Source organism: Schistocerca serialis, chromosome 5 (genome assembly GCF_023864345.2).
Source record: "Schistocerca serialis cubense isolate TAMUIC-IGC-003099 chromosome 5, iqSchSeri2.2, whole genome shotgun sequence".
Taxonomy (NCBI): domain Eukaryota; kingdom Metazoa; phylum Arthropoda; class Insecta; order Orthoptera; family Acrididae; genus Schistocerca; species Schistocerca serialis.
This window is the reverse complement of record NC_064642.1, coordinates 381132158-381146357: the sequence shown is the minus strand read 5'-3', so window position 1 is coordinate 381146357 and position 14200 is coordinate 381132158. Positions and strand designations below refer to the sequence as shown.

Sequence of the window (14200 nt, the reverse complement as noted above, 5' to 3'; positions counted from 1 at the left end):
GAGAGAAAAAGAAAACGGAAATGAAAGTTAAGTTGCAAAGGAAATGCGCGATATACAGCAACAAACCACAATGCTCATACAAGCGTCTGCCAACAGCAAAGTGTGTCAAAGGCTTTAGAAAGACTATGCAATGCTTCATAACAACAAATTGCCTCCGATGAGCGTGACGTGACCACTGTTTAAATTAGATTCGTTTGAGCAGTTGCGGGCGGGCTCTTGGGCATGCGCAGTTGCTTCTGGTTGCAGAAGTGTGGCTGGGTGCCGCTGTCTAGTATTGCCCCGGTTCGGAAATATCGTAGATCCGGGTCTGATGCAAAGAGCAGTCTGAGTTGTCGTGGGGAGGTGGGTCGTCTCCGCGTGACCTTTGTTTACGTTCAGTGATTTTGTTGTTTCCTCTTCGTTTGTTGCTCTCACATTACATGACAAGAAGACGGATTTTTGTGGCAAGGAGCTAGTAAATGAACTAAAATACGTTCGCATAATTACGGAAGGCTAGACTATGTTATTAGTTTCAGATTTTATTTCCATCTTTCTGACAGTCAAACATTAATCGCCTTGTAGAACAATGAAGTTATTTTTGTCGGTTTGCTAAAGAGATTTGGGTTTTATTAATCTTTTCCGCGGAGGCAGTCAATTTATTTGAAACGAAGTGTTTAATTTACACCATTGGCTAGTTTCAACTGTTCGCTGCATTTCAAATGCTCATCTGTCATCATGCCATAATAAAGAACCAAACATGAGATAATACAGCACTGGTACTCTAAGAAAATTTACGTCCGAATCTGGACATGGTTCACGAAATTCCGATGCTTAATGAAGTATCCTCTGATGTCTTGTTTCTTTTATGACATAATGTAAGGTCTTTTAATGTTTTACACGTAGGATCATCGGGCTTCCTGCGTCATCATAGCTGCGCAAGTGCGGTGACACCTGTTATCTGGCGCTCTCTGGCGAATGCTAAAACGAACCTATTTCGAACAGGTCGCGGGAAAATGTTGCGAATGGTGGTTTGAAAAGCGTTACATTCAAAGTAAATTTCCTTTTACGTAAGATGAACTAGTGCGAGAACATACGATGAATTTCTATCACAAAGCGTTTGACTCTCATTTAAAAATCAACTCTCTGAGGAGAACATTTAGAAGAATTTCGAGCCCAGAAGTCCACATCTGTTTACTCTACCAAACATGATATTCCTATTTTCAGCAGATAAATACGTAGACTGATTCTGAACAGTGATAATGGAAAACCGACATAAAATTTATAGATATTAGATTAGATGTTTCGTTTTCAATAGAAATGAATTCCAACGCTTTTTGATGTACCCCGGTTTTGAAATGAAATATTTAAGTAACACTGGAAGAAACTTTGTGATTTGTGGTTACAGGTGTCAACGGATAAACTTACGCAATTTACTTTGTCAAAATATTTTTTAAGAAAATGCTTGCAGCAAGGAGTCAATACATTGTTAACAATGGCTTTAGCTTTGTTTCGTTTACAACTAAAATTGACATCATGGAGTTTTTTAATGACATTTGCTGTGAAATCCATGGAACTGTAGCTACGATTATGATACAAGGTATAGTATGCAAAAGCTGCAGCCAATATAGCCTCTTCATTTCCTGGAATTTCAAAAATTACTCTTCTACTATTTACCCATTCTATCTTCATACAACTTCGAGCTCGTAACTGTAACGCGTGGTTCTCATTGTATAGAACCGACTTTAATGAAATGTCTTATAGCAATTCCGGTGAAGTATCAGGTCAATCTTCGACAGTAACATCATGTATTTCGTTACTGTAATTAATATAAAAGCTCTATGATCCTGAATATCAAGGATCTGATTTCATGACAGACCGTTAATAAAGAAAGTTTATGCTGGCAGTGTTTTACATTTTGAAACGCATGTTTCATAGGAACAATGTAATCATAATTTCTTAGGATGTGTGAAACAAACGTACTCATTGGGTAGTGTTTTGGTGAAGACTGATTTTAGAAGTTCTTACAACAGCAATAGGAGAAGTCGCTTGCACCTGTCTGATTCATCATACTAAACAATATCCCAGTGCCCACCAATGTCCCAATTCCCACCAAAACTACGGCATTGCAAATTTTGCGGTGAACTTCATAACTAAGGTTTGTTATTTCGTGGAAAGGTTTTTTTTTCCTTTAAGTTGGAAGAAAAGCTGTATTTGCGTTTAGACATAATATCTTAGTTCACGCATACACGACGCCGAGTGCCAACACATGACTCAGCTAACTTATTCTGTCTTCATTGTTCATAGAACGCGCTAAACAATGACAAAAATAAGGGAGAGAAGCGCCGATCCAGCATTACTCGCAACAAGAAATAGTAAAAATATTTTGGTTTTTAATTTAGAAAGGCATTGTCAAGAAACTACATGACCTATTCGCGCCCTAACAAAAATTCTGGGGACGCGAGGGACAAGCAAAAACGGCGACTGTCCCGCTTTTTACGGGACGGATGGCACGCGTATTTTCATGTCCATTGGCTCTTCTAAGTGCAGTCAAGTTTTTATGAAAAACCTTTTGCTCGCAGTATTTTATCCCAGCCACCATCAAAATTTCTCTACATCTACAAATTACAAAAATATTGGTTTGCCTCTTTTTAAAGCTACCTCTGAAGCACAGGCGTGTTTAGCCTTGGGCAGAATAGGCGGCTGCCTATGGCGGCGGTTTTAAGGGATGGTGAATTTTAAGCGGTGGCTTATAAGCTGCTACTATTTAAAAACCGTTTTACTCGCAGCTCATGAGAGGAAAATGCGAACTTGGCTCACAGTGAAATGGGTATGAATAACGTTGGCAACAACCAACTTAAATTCCGTAAACGGAAAAAGGGATTCACCTGATTCAGCGTCGTACCTTCCAGGTGTTTGGTATTTTACAAAACTGCTCGGTATTTCAGCCCCATGTTCGGTGTTTGGTATTTTTAGAATTCCGTTCATCACTAACTTATTTACTGATTTGCAGAATCTAAAGTATTTGTGAATTAATAATAATAATAATGAGCGTATGGCATTGGTTCTTTAACGCCACTACGGCGACTTGCGAGTGAATGAGGATGAAAGACACACAACACCCAGTCACCGCGAGGCAGAGAAAATCCCTGACCCCACCGGGAATCGAACCCGGGACCCCGTGCGCGGGAAGCGAGAACGCTACCGCAAGACCACGAGCCGCGGACATTTATGAATTAATAAAATATAATGGAGAGGAAGATTCCTACTGTTTTTGTTAAGATTAGTGTATTACACGATCACTGTAATCGTATATAACCCTTGCTTTTTGGGCAATAATTTCTTTATTTATACCTACACCCTTTCCAGCTTGTTGTTGTGGTACATCACGATTACTATTTTGACTGTTACACAAGTATAGGAAAGAATACTATGCATGGTGTCGTCCGAAGAACGAGGTCCCCTCGCAAAGTTGGTACCTCACGACGGAACCACAAGTAGGGACAATAGCTGTCTGATGCAGCAACAAATGAGAGACGTCGGCATAGACACGCTCTGAAGAGGTTCCATACGCCACCACCGCTGCAGGAAGATTACTTACGTCAGAGCGTAGCGCCGCTCAGCCCACTGCAATTATCGCTTACGACGACAGTATCGCGAGGTGTGTTAGAAGTTTGAAATCAATTTTATATTGAGATGAAACTATCATTCTGTTTGGCGTCAAGTGATAAGTTATAGATTACAGCGACAGTAATAATTGCGTAAGTAAAATTCCTGTGGACGTGGATTTTTTGCAACTTAAATATTTCAGATTGTTCGAGTTTTCGTAAAGTGATCTAATATTTCGTGTGTGTTGTACTATTTGCTCGGCCTCCTCTAGAAGCAAATATAGGCTTTATAGAACCCATTACAGTGCCATCGCGAATGTGTGAATTGTTTTTCGTCCGACACTCCGTTGTACATAAAATATGCATTAATTTATACGAAGAGATCCATTTGCAAAATAAAACTTTGGGACAAGCTTCTATGCCCACAAGCTGGTTTTCATGGAACACTTTTTTCGAAGGAGGAGAAAAGCATAACACTAAAAATCATCAGTAGGATAATGGCCGTTCCATACGGCGATGCCTTTGTGGAAAGAATCTTCAGACATATGGATCATTTATGGTCTGACGCCGAAACAAATAGAGTGTCGCTATGGTAAAAGCAGAACTATACATCCGCTGTAATTTGAAGGTTACAACATGCAACGACTTTTATCAAAAAATTAAAGGTAAACAAATTGTTGAAAGATCTAAGCAGCAATAACAAATTTTTAATGTTTACTGTTTTATTGTGCTCACTCGCAGACTCCAGCTGAGCCGTTCTTTCAGCCAGGCAAGAACGCCCATACCCGTGGGCGAGATAGAGGATCTCAATGGAAGGAAAAAATGTAGTGTAATCAACTATTTTTCTCCGGCAGTGTTCGGTAATTTTGTCAGTTTAATCTGGCAACCGAACTTCTCACATGGTATACGTTAAGAAGGCAAATTTCGTTGCTCGCCGCGATTGAGTTTTGTGATGGGGACGCCGCTAATTCTGTCGCAGGAGTAGCTGGTGTCGACACTCAACAGCGCCAATTGAAACTTCAGATTTAAAGGAAATACTACAAAACAGTCTAACAACCGGCCACTTGGCTAGCAGTTCAGTTTAATTTGAAACTGCAAGGAGTGCAGTTAAGTGTTTAGTTTGTGATTTATGTTTTAGTTGTAATTGAAATGGGTATCAGTCGGAGAAATGTAAGCGGTTCTCGCTATTGGGAAATCTCGAAAGATAAGGCAATAAACAAAGAGGAAAATATGAGAAAGAGCGCGAAAATGGATTTGATGTCTAAAAATCAAACATAGCCAGCTAGTTCCAGCACGAGCTCGAGTATAGAAACATCAGACTAACATAATAGTGTGAACAACATTGAAAATTGTGCAGTGTGTGTTTAATCTGAGAAAGCGTTTCCGATATTAGCAACAATAATAATGGCACGGAAACAATCCTTTCTGTTGGCCAAAATACAAAGCGAACGATAATAGTGATTCAGTTTCTGACGATCCTGCGAATTGGATAATAAATGAATTCCTTCGAGATGATATCGCTAAACAAGGTCATGTAGCACAGAATATGGACTACTTTCATAAACTCATGTAGGCAATATACTAACTTTGCAAGATACTGAAAGGTTTGTTTTTCAGAACTATCAGGAGTGGCGAACAAAAACTACAAAGAAATGGCGAACAACAACAAAGATTATTATTAGTATATTCTCAAAGCAAAGGTAGTGTATTTTGTCCTATGTTTACTGTTTAATGGAGCATCAAATTTTGCAAAACCTAATGACGGATTTAATGTTTCGAAAACGATCAATTCGATCAACTGCCCATGAAAATTCAGCTGAACATATGAAATGTATGTTACTTTTGAAAGCTAGAGGACATTTCACGGGGAGAATAGATAAGAAACTAACATCTCAGCTTCTGTCAGAAATAAAATATTGGAGACGCGTCTAAAATTGATTGTTGTTTGTGGTCAAAACCTTACCCATACAAGACATCACCTTCAAGGGTCGCAGCTACAGCTTTGGTTCAACATTTGGCGGAAATTTCCGGATAGCACTACAGGTAATAGCAGAATTCAGTCCTGTTCTAGCTCAACATACAGAACTTCGTGGAAACAAGGGGGAAGAGACCAGATATCTTTTTTTCAAACGTGTGAAGAGTTTATATCAATTTTGGCAGAAAAGTGGTGAAGTACACCACTGGCCATTAAAATTGCTACACCAAGAAGAAATGGAGATGATAAACAGGTATTCATTGGACAAATATATTATACTAGAACTGACATGTGATTACATTTTGCCGGCCGGAGTGGCCGTGCGTTTCTAGGCGCTACAGTCTGGAACCGAGCGACCGCTACGGTCGCAGGTTCGAATCCTGCCTCGGGCACGGATGTGTGTGATGTCCTTAGGTTAGTTCGGTTTAATTAGTTGTAAGTTCTAGGCGACTGATGACCTCAGAAGTTAAGTCGCGTAGTGCTCAGAGCCATTTGAACCATTTGAACTTTTGATTACATTTTCACGCAATTTGGGTGCATAGATCCTGAGAAATCAGTACCCAGCACAACCACCTCTGGCCGTAATAACGGCCTTGATACGCCTGGGCATTGAGTCAAACAGAGCTTGGATGGCGTGTACAGGTACAGCTGCCCATGCACCTTCAACACGATACCACAGTTCATCAAGAGTAGTGACTGGCGTATTGTGACGAGCCAGTTGCTCGGCCACCATTGACCAGACGTTTTCAATTGGTGAGAGATCTGGAGGATGTGCTGGCCGGGGCAGCACTCCAACATCTTCTGTATCCAGAAAGGCCCGTACAGGACCTGCAACGTGCGGTCGTGCATTATCCTGCTGAAATGTAGGGTTTTGCAGGGATCGAATGAATGGTAGAGCCACGGGTCGTAACATATATTAAATGTAACGTCACTGTTCAAAGTGCCGTCAATGCGAACAAGAGGTGACCGAGACGTGTAACCAATGGTATCCCATACCATCACGCCAGGTGATACGCCAGTATGGCGATGAGGGATACACGCTTCCAATGTGCGTTCACCGCGATGTCGCCAAACACGGATGCGACCATCATGATGCTCTAAATAGAACCTGGATTCATCCGAAAAAATGTTTTGCCATTCGTGCACCCAGGTTCGTTGCTAAGTACACCATCACTGGCGCTCCTGTCTGTGATGCAGCGTCAAGGGTAACCGCAGCCATGGTCTCCGAGCTGATAGTCCATGCTGCTGCAAACGTCGTCGAACTGTTCGTGCAGATGGTTGTTGTCTTGCAAACGTCCCCATCTGTTGATTCAGGGATCGAGACGTGAATGCACGAGCCGTTACAGCCATGCGGATAAGGTGCCTGTCATCTCGACTGCTAGTGATACGAGGCCGTTGGGATCCAGCACGGCGTTCCGTATTACCCTCCTGAACCCACCGATTCGATATTCTGCCAACAGTCATTGGAGCTCGACCAACGCGAGCAGCAATGTCGCGATACGATAAACTGAAATCGCGATAGGCTACAATCCGATCTTTATCAAAGTCGGAAACGTGATGGTACGCACTTCTCCTCCTTACACGAGGCATCACAACAACGTTTCACCAGGCAACGCCGATCAACTGCTGTTTGTGTATGAGAAATCGGTTGGAAACTTTCCTCATGTCAGCACGTTGTAGGTGTCGTTACCGGCTCCGACTTTGTGTAAATGCTCTGAAAAGCTAATCATTTGCGTATCACAGCATCTTCTTCCTGTCGGTTAAATTTCGCGTCTGTAGCACGTCCTCTTCGGGGTGTAGCAATTTTAGTGGCCAGTAGTGCATGTTGTAGAAGGAAACTAAATATTTTTACAGAATATTAGATTCCACCTGTAATATTAGACATGTGATCAACTGCCTTTTTATATACGGTGGTTATCAAACAATGGATTTCCTATTGAAAGACTTGTCTATATTGTTCGAAATTCAGGGCATAAATCAGGAGAATTACCTGATTCATTAATAAATTTATTACGTATACATGATTTGGGCATTCACTTATGCAGGGGTCAGCCATATGACAATTCAAGCACTATGGCTGGTACTTATTATGGTCTCCAAGCTAAAATAAAACAAGCTCTCCGTGTGTATATTCTGTGTGCAGCTCATTCCTTTAGTTTAAGTGACAGCAGTATGTTTTACTCAAACGACTTCATTTTTCCGTTTGTCGCAAAAAATTTGAACTTTCTTCTCTTTAGTGTTTTATTCATCAGTAGCAGCTGTAGTTGTATACATCGAAATAATCAGCAACTAGTTATATGAAAGCCACTTTGTGCCCTTATTCAGAAGATTATACCTATCACATTATTTGCGAGAGTCAAAAACAAGATACACGTAACATATTGCTGTGGTGGTTTGGTTCGTTGTGCCTATACCATGTTTTTACAGGCACTATTAGCCAAATGAAATCGGCAATACGCATGCATTCTACTGTTGGCGCAAATAATTCGATAGGTATAACCTTCTGATGAAGGGCACAAAGTAACTGAAACTGGTTAAGAAATTAAATTTCCTTTATGCAAATGGTTGCTGATTATTTGGATACATATTTTCTTCTCGGCTTCAGCGAGTCGATAGAATATTTTATAGTCAAAATTAAGTAGTTCAGTCCATGTAAAAAGAACTTACAAAATACTCTGATCAGGGCGTCACGATGCCTGCTACAATCTCAGTGTTAACTGAGTAGCAATAATATCAGCTTTGGAAGTTATCCAGGATGAAACTAAAAAGGCTCCACTAAGATGCGAGGCTGCTGCAGTACTGAGAAATCTGCAGAGCCCAGAAAGTGTGATAATGATGACTTTTTTGTAGCGATGCTGAAGAGATTTAATGCAACAATAATTTGTTGTAAAGTGTTGATACGTGAAATGGTAGAAGTGGGATGGGAATGGTAAGGTGTCAAGCCACTTTACAAACATACCTTAAAAACAAATTTATTGTTAGTCTCTTCAAAACTTTTAACACTTGAACACAGATGGTCATTTCAGAAAATTTTAAACAAACGCTGTTAATCAGCATTAAATAACGTTATTAACTTTACAACTCTGGTTGCTGACAGTAAAATGATATTGATAGTAAACAATATACGAGGTGGAATCCAAAATTTTCAGGACTGGTGCTGCCATCTGGAAAGTAGGAGTAGTAGATCTTTGCACCGCTAGGTGGTGAGAGCTGCGTATCTGATGAGTCAGTGTGCGGAATGGCATTCCAACTGGGAGGACGTGTTGTGTGTCCACAGTGATTTCCGTAATACTCTGTGTTTGATGTGTGGCGATTTTACGATGGATCAGCGAACAGAACAGTGCTCGTGTATCAAATTCTGTGCGAATCTCGGGAAAAGTGCTACGGAGACTCTTGAAATGATTCAATAAGTGTTTGAGGGACAGAACATGAGCTGTACACATGTGTTTGAGTGGCGTGCTCAGTTCAGGGCCGGCCATACAGACGTCGAAGATGATTCTCACACTGGAAGGCCCGTTAGCCGCACGACGCCAGACATTGTTGCCAAACTTCAACAATTGGTTCGTGTGGATCGACGTCGAACCATTCAAGACCTTGCGGATGAAGTGGGTATTTGTTATGGGACATGTCAACAAATATTGACTGATGAATTGGGCATGCATCGTGTCGCTGCAAAATTTGTGCCAAGGATCTTAACTGCTGATCAGAAGGCACAGCGTGTTGAAGTGTGCACGGACCTTCGTGATAGTGTATCTGATGATCCAACCTTCTTGTCACGGGTTATCACTGGTGACGAGACCGGGATTTATGGTTATGACCCAGAGACAAAGCAACAATCGTCCCAGTGGAAGAGCCTGGGCTCTCCAAGACCCAGAAAATCGAGACAGGTCAAGAGCATGGTGAAGAGCATGATAATCGTTTTCTTTGATACCAAGGGAACTGTGCACAAAGAATTCGTCCCACCCAACCAAACAGTGAATACCACATACTACTGCGACGTTTTGCGATGACTCAGTGTAAATATGCGGCGACGAAGGCCCGAATTTTGGCGTCGAGGGAACTGGCTGCTGCATCACGACAATGCGCCCTGTCACACGTCCTTGCTCACCAGGACCTTTCTTGGAATAAAAAGGACATGGTGGTTGTACCCCACTCACTGTACTCGCCAGATTTGCAACCTTGTTACTTTGCGCTATTCCGAAAACTGTAACTCAAGTTGACAAGTTGAAAGGCCGTCGGTTCGACGCTCTAGACAGGATTCAAGAAGCATCGCTGGTGGTGATCAACACCCTCAAAGAACAGGGCTAGAAAACGTCTGACCAGTGGCAGAAGCGCTGGGACTGGTGTGTACGCGTGGATGGGAACTACTTCGAGAGTGAAGGTAGGGTTTTCAACAGATGGTAGCACCAATTTCGAAAATTTTGGATTGAACCTCATATACAACGAATTCCAAGAATCTCCAAGTGTGACCTTTTCTCCTTAAAACAAATAATTACAACTTGTAATTGCACAAATGGTTGACTCAACAACTCACTGGAGACAATCAGTTAAACAACAGATACAATCCTTGCAAATCCATTATCGACCAAGAGATGAGCAACAGTACTTAACTTGTGTGTGTGGGAGGTGGGGGGGGGGGGGGTAGGGGGGGGGGAGTTATGCACCGCAGTGTAGATATTAGTTTTACAAATGGCAGGCCCTTCAGTGCACCTGCTGGCCTTTCTTTTTACAATAGTTCACGTCTTGGTCTTTCTGGTTAGAATAAATTTGGTACCTATAACATAAACCTATTAGCACCAGACAGAGACAAGAAGTCACAGTGCTTAAGATATGACGTTTAATAACAGCAACAAACATACATAACCCTATGCACATAAATATTGAAAATTTGCAGTGAAAAGCAATTGCAAATATTAGAATTATTCCTTGGCATTAAACTCCACAAACCCATATAATTCTAAACTTCTAATTCAGATGCTTCCTCCCATACCAACTTAACAAATCAACAGTTTGAATGACTTCCAGACACTTCAAATAAGAAGTAACTATTTGACCAATGTAAACAAGAGCACTTGACTTTATGAAACAATTCTGGGTCAACAGCAGTGCAAACAGTTTAAGTCAGTTACTGGTATTCCACACACATTCAGTAAGTCAGCAGCTAGTTCACAAACACACCCTCACTTTACGAGAAGCAACAGTGACAGGCCATTTAATCATGCTAGAATTATAAACAATGGAGTGATCATCCACCCACCTAATCTTTATGTAATGGTTGAGTAAAAGGAATTTCGCTTAAAGCACAAAATATCTGAAGTACGGTAAAACTACAACAGCACATGATAGTTCTTTAAAAATGCACAGCATACTGAATTACAGCCAGCTGAAGTACAGATATTCCTTAACGGGCGAAGGAAACTTTATCTGTGTAACGTGGAAAATTACTAATTCAAAGCATTTAGACCAACCAGCTGTTTCATAACATATATGATCAGTAGTGTAATCCAGTCACAGAATAGTATACGAGGGTTGCCCGGAAAGTAATGCACCACATTTTTTTTCTTCATTTCTTTATTGAACATAATGAGAATTACACATGTGAGAGACTGGTGTTTTATCTACACACCCTGTTTTTCCATCCCATTCTATGGCCTTCCTCCAGCACGAAACAAGGGCGTGTATGCCCTGTCTGTACCAATCCCTCACTATGTGAATCACCTTCTCATCGTCCTCAAAAAGTCGTCAACGAAAGGCATCCTTTAATGGCCAAAACAAGTGGAAGTCTGACGGGGCTAAGTCAGGGCTGTAGGGTGGATGGGGTAACACTGTCCAATCTGTTTTGCTATGTGTTCCGCAGTCCTCAGACTTGTGTGGGGCCGAGCGTTATCGCGTTGCAGCAAAACATCTCCTGGGCTGCTGTGGCAACCAAATCACCAGAAACGCGTCTTGAGTTTTGTTAATGTGTTGACATATGCTTCTGGATTATAGGTACCGCCTTTTGGTATCAAATCAATGAGAATCACACCTTCAAAGTCCCAGAACATGGTGATCATGACCTTACTGGCGGGAGCACTGCTCTGAATTGTTTTTCTGTGGGGATGGCGCCATTCCATCGACTGTCGTTTTGTTTCGGGTTCAAAATGGTAAACCCAGGCTTCATCACCTGTCACAATGCGGCACAAGAAGCCCCCCCCCCCTCCTCAGCTTCAAAACGTTGCAACAAATGAAGACAAATGTTTCTTCTGTGCGATTTGTGATTCACTGCAGGCCCATCTGGAAAACACTTTTGAATATATAAGAGTGCAGATAATTGCATCCACACTTCCTTTGCTGATTGACAGTTGCGGCGTCAATTGACGGGTCGTAATGCGTCTGTCCTCGCGAATATCAGCTCGCTGCAGCATGTCGGCTGTGACAGCCGTGTATGGTCTCCCCGACAGCTGCAGATCGTGGAGCTCCACCGAACCGCCTTTTGATGACCTCGCCCCCCTTGCCCAGCGACTAACTGTACTTCTGTCGACAGCAGATGCTCCATAGACTTTGCACGAGTATTTGTGAATATTCCCCACAGTTTCTTTTTCTACAGGAAGAAATTCAATGATGGCACGTTGCTTGTAACGTGCATCACCTACAGCTGCCATTTTGAAACTGTCCTTCAGCTACGACATCTGTCGGAATTGACGGCAACTTGGCGCGCTCACTCAGGAGATTTCAAATACGTAACGTTTCGCATTCCTAGCATTGTTTTCGGCTGAGAAAAAAATGCAGTCCATTACTTTCTGGGCAACCCTCGTATAATAGTGTACTTTTACTGGTTGTGGAACATACTATTGCTTTAAACAGCCTTTGAGCCACCAAACCAAGAAACGGTCACCGCTGTTTGTGAACACCAGTGCAAATTGGCCCCTCAGACTCTATTATAGTATATGAAGACGGTATATAATTAAATCAAGACCTTAAGCTGTCGACAGGTGTTGATATACATCAACGGGCATTGTTGAAAATGTGTGCCTCGACAGGGACTCTAACCTGGGTCCTCCTGCATACATGGCAGACGCTCTGTCCATCTGAACCACCGAGGGATGGTCACCAAGGGTATCTGTTCTTTGGGACATGTCCGAAAGAACAGATACCATCTTCATATAGTTAAGGCTAACCGGCCATTGAACTTCTTCTGTGCGGATGCACGCGCATTGCCCGAACTCTTACGGGACTCAGTAAAATTGTCTGCAGCGAGTAATGAGTGTAATTGGCACGACATTAAATTGGAAATGTGGATCGTATGGAGAGCGTGGAAGGGATAAGTCCTTGCAATCACTCTATCCTCTGTGCCCTCGGTGGCTCAGGTGGACAGAGCTTCTACCATGTAAGCAGGAGATCCCGGGTTCGAGTCCCGGTCGGGGCACACATTTTCAACTGTCCCCGTTGGTGTATATCAACGCCTGTAGGCAGCTTAAGGTATTGATTTAATTATCGTTTCTATTATAGTACTCTCGTCGGACTCAACGACCACACCAACTACGGAGAGCCACAGGGATAATACGCCCCTCACTGCACCGTCCGCTCTCTCTATCTCTCTGCCACCAGCCGCGCGACCCGCCACCTTTCGGTGTATCCTCGCACTAACGCAGAACCAAATTTCAATGACTCAGGAGCAACCGACATGCCGCGCGTGCTTAAATAGTCTTCCAGTCAAAGACCTTCAGATCAGCGTCTGTGATCGGAAGACTACACCACGGACAACCAACGATACCCAGATTGGCAATACTCTGGGCTCGAAGCCAGCGCGCACCGCTCAGTACCGATACTGGGACTGTAATAAAATTGTACGAATCGTTACTTGAATACGTTTGAGAGAATCGTTCAATCTACGACAAATGTGGAAACGCTGGCATCGAAAAAAGTAAAATAAATATGTACAAATATGTACGCAAAAAGGAAAAAGTCAAGAAAACTAAAAGAGTACGAAACAGTGAAGTTTCATACTATTTTTAAAAGAAACGGAGGTTCCAAGGAGAATACGTTTTTGTGTGTTATAGACAGATTGATATCTGCCTTGGAGGAGTTTTATAGCAATTTTGAGTTCCTAAGTAATTTTCCAGGACTAGACAACACTGAACTATTGAAATATGCTTGGAAACGGCATCAGCGTTACAAACATGAGTTGGAAAAGTTTTTTGAGTGGCAAGGTTATTCATTTTAAAACATACGTGAAGAGCGACGAGATTAAAACCTCCTGCATAAGTACTTGGTATTCGAGAACTATTTCCTAATTTGGATATTACACAACGAATATTTGTGTCAACCGCTGTAACCAACTGTTAGGCCGAGCGCTTTTTTTCACTCCTCAAAAGACTCAAGAATAATTATTTGCGGTCATCCATCTCGCAGGAAGTCGACAGTCTCGCCGTGCTATCCATGAATTATGACATACCACTAAACGAAACTGAACTCCGTCCGAACAGGCCTCGGAAGACCCAACGGGACCGACCGGCCATTGTGTCATCCACAGCCGATAGGCGTCACTGGACGCGGATATGGAGGGGCATGTATTGAGGTCACCGCTCTCCAGGCCGCTGTCAGGTTTCGTGACCGGAGCCGCTACTTCTCAGCAAGTAGCTCCCCAACTGGGCACTCAAGT

The 14200-nt window shown here is 42.3% G+C and overlaps 1 non-coding gene across 1 annotated transcript; it reads left to right on the top strand.

Annotated features, from left to right (window-relative positions):
* The first annotated feature begins 12889 nt into the window (after nt 1–12889).
* Nucleotides 12890–12964, top strand: Trnat-ugu (transfer RNA threonine (anticodon UGU)). The gene has a single exon. It is a non-coding gene; the product is annotated as a tRNA-Thr (tRNA).
* Nucleotides 12965–14200: the final 1236 nt, after the last annotated feature.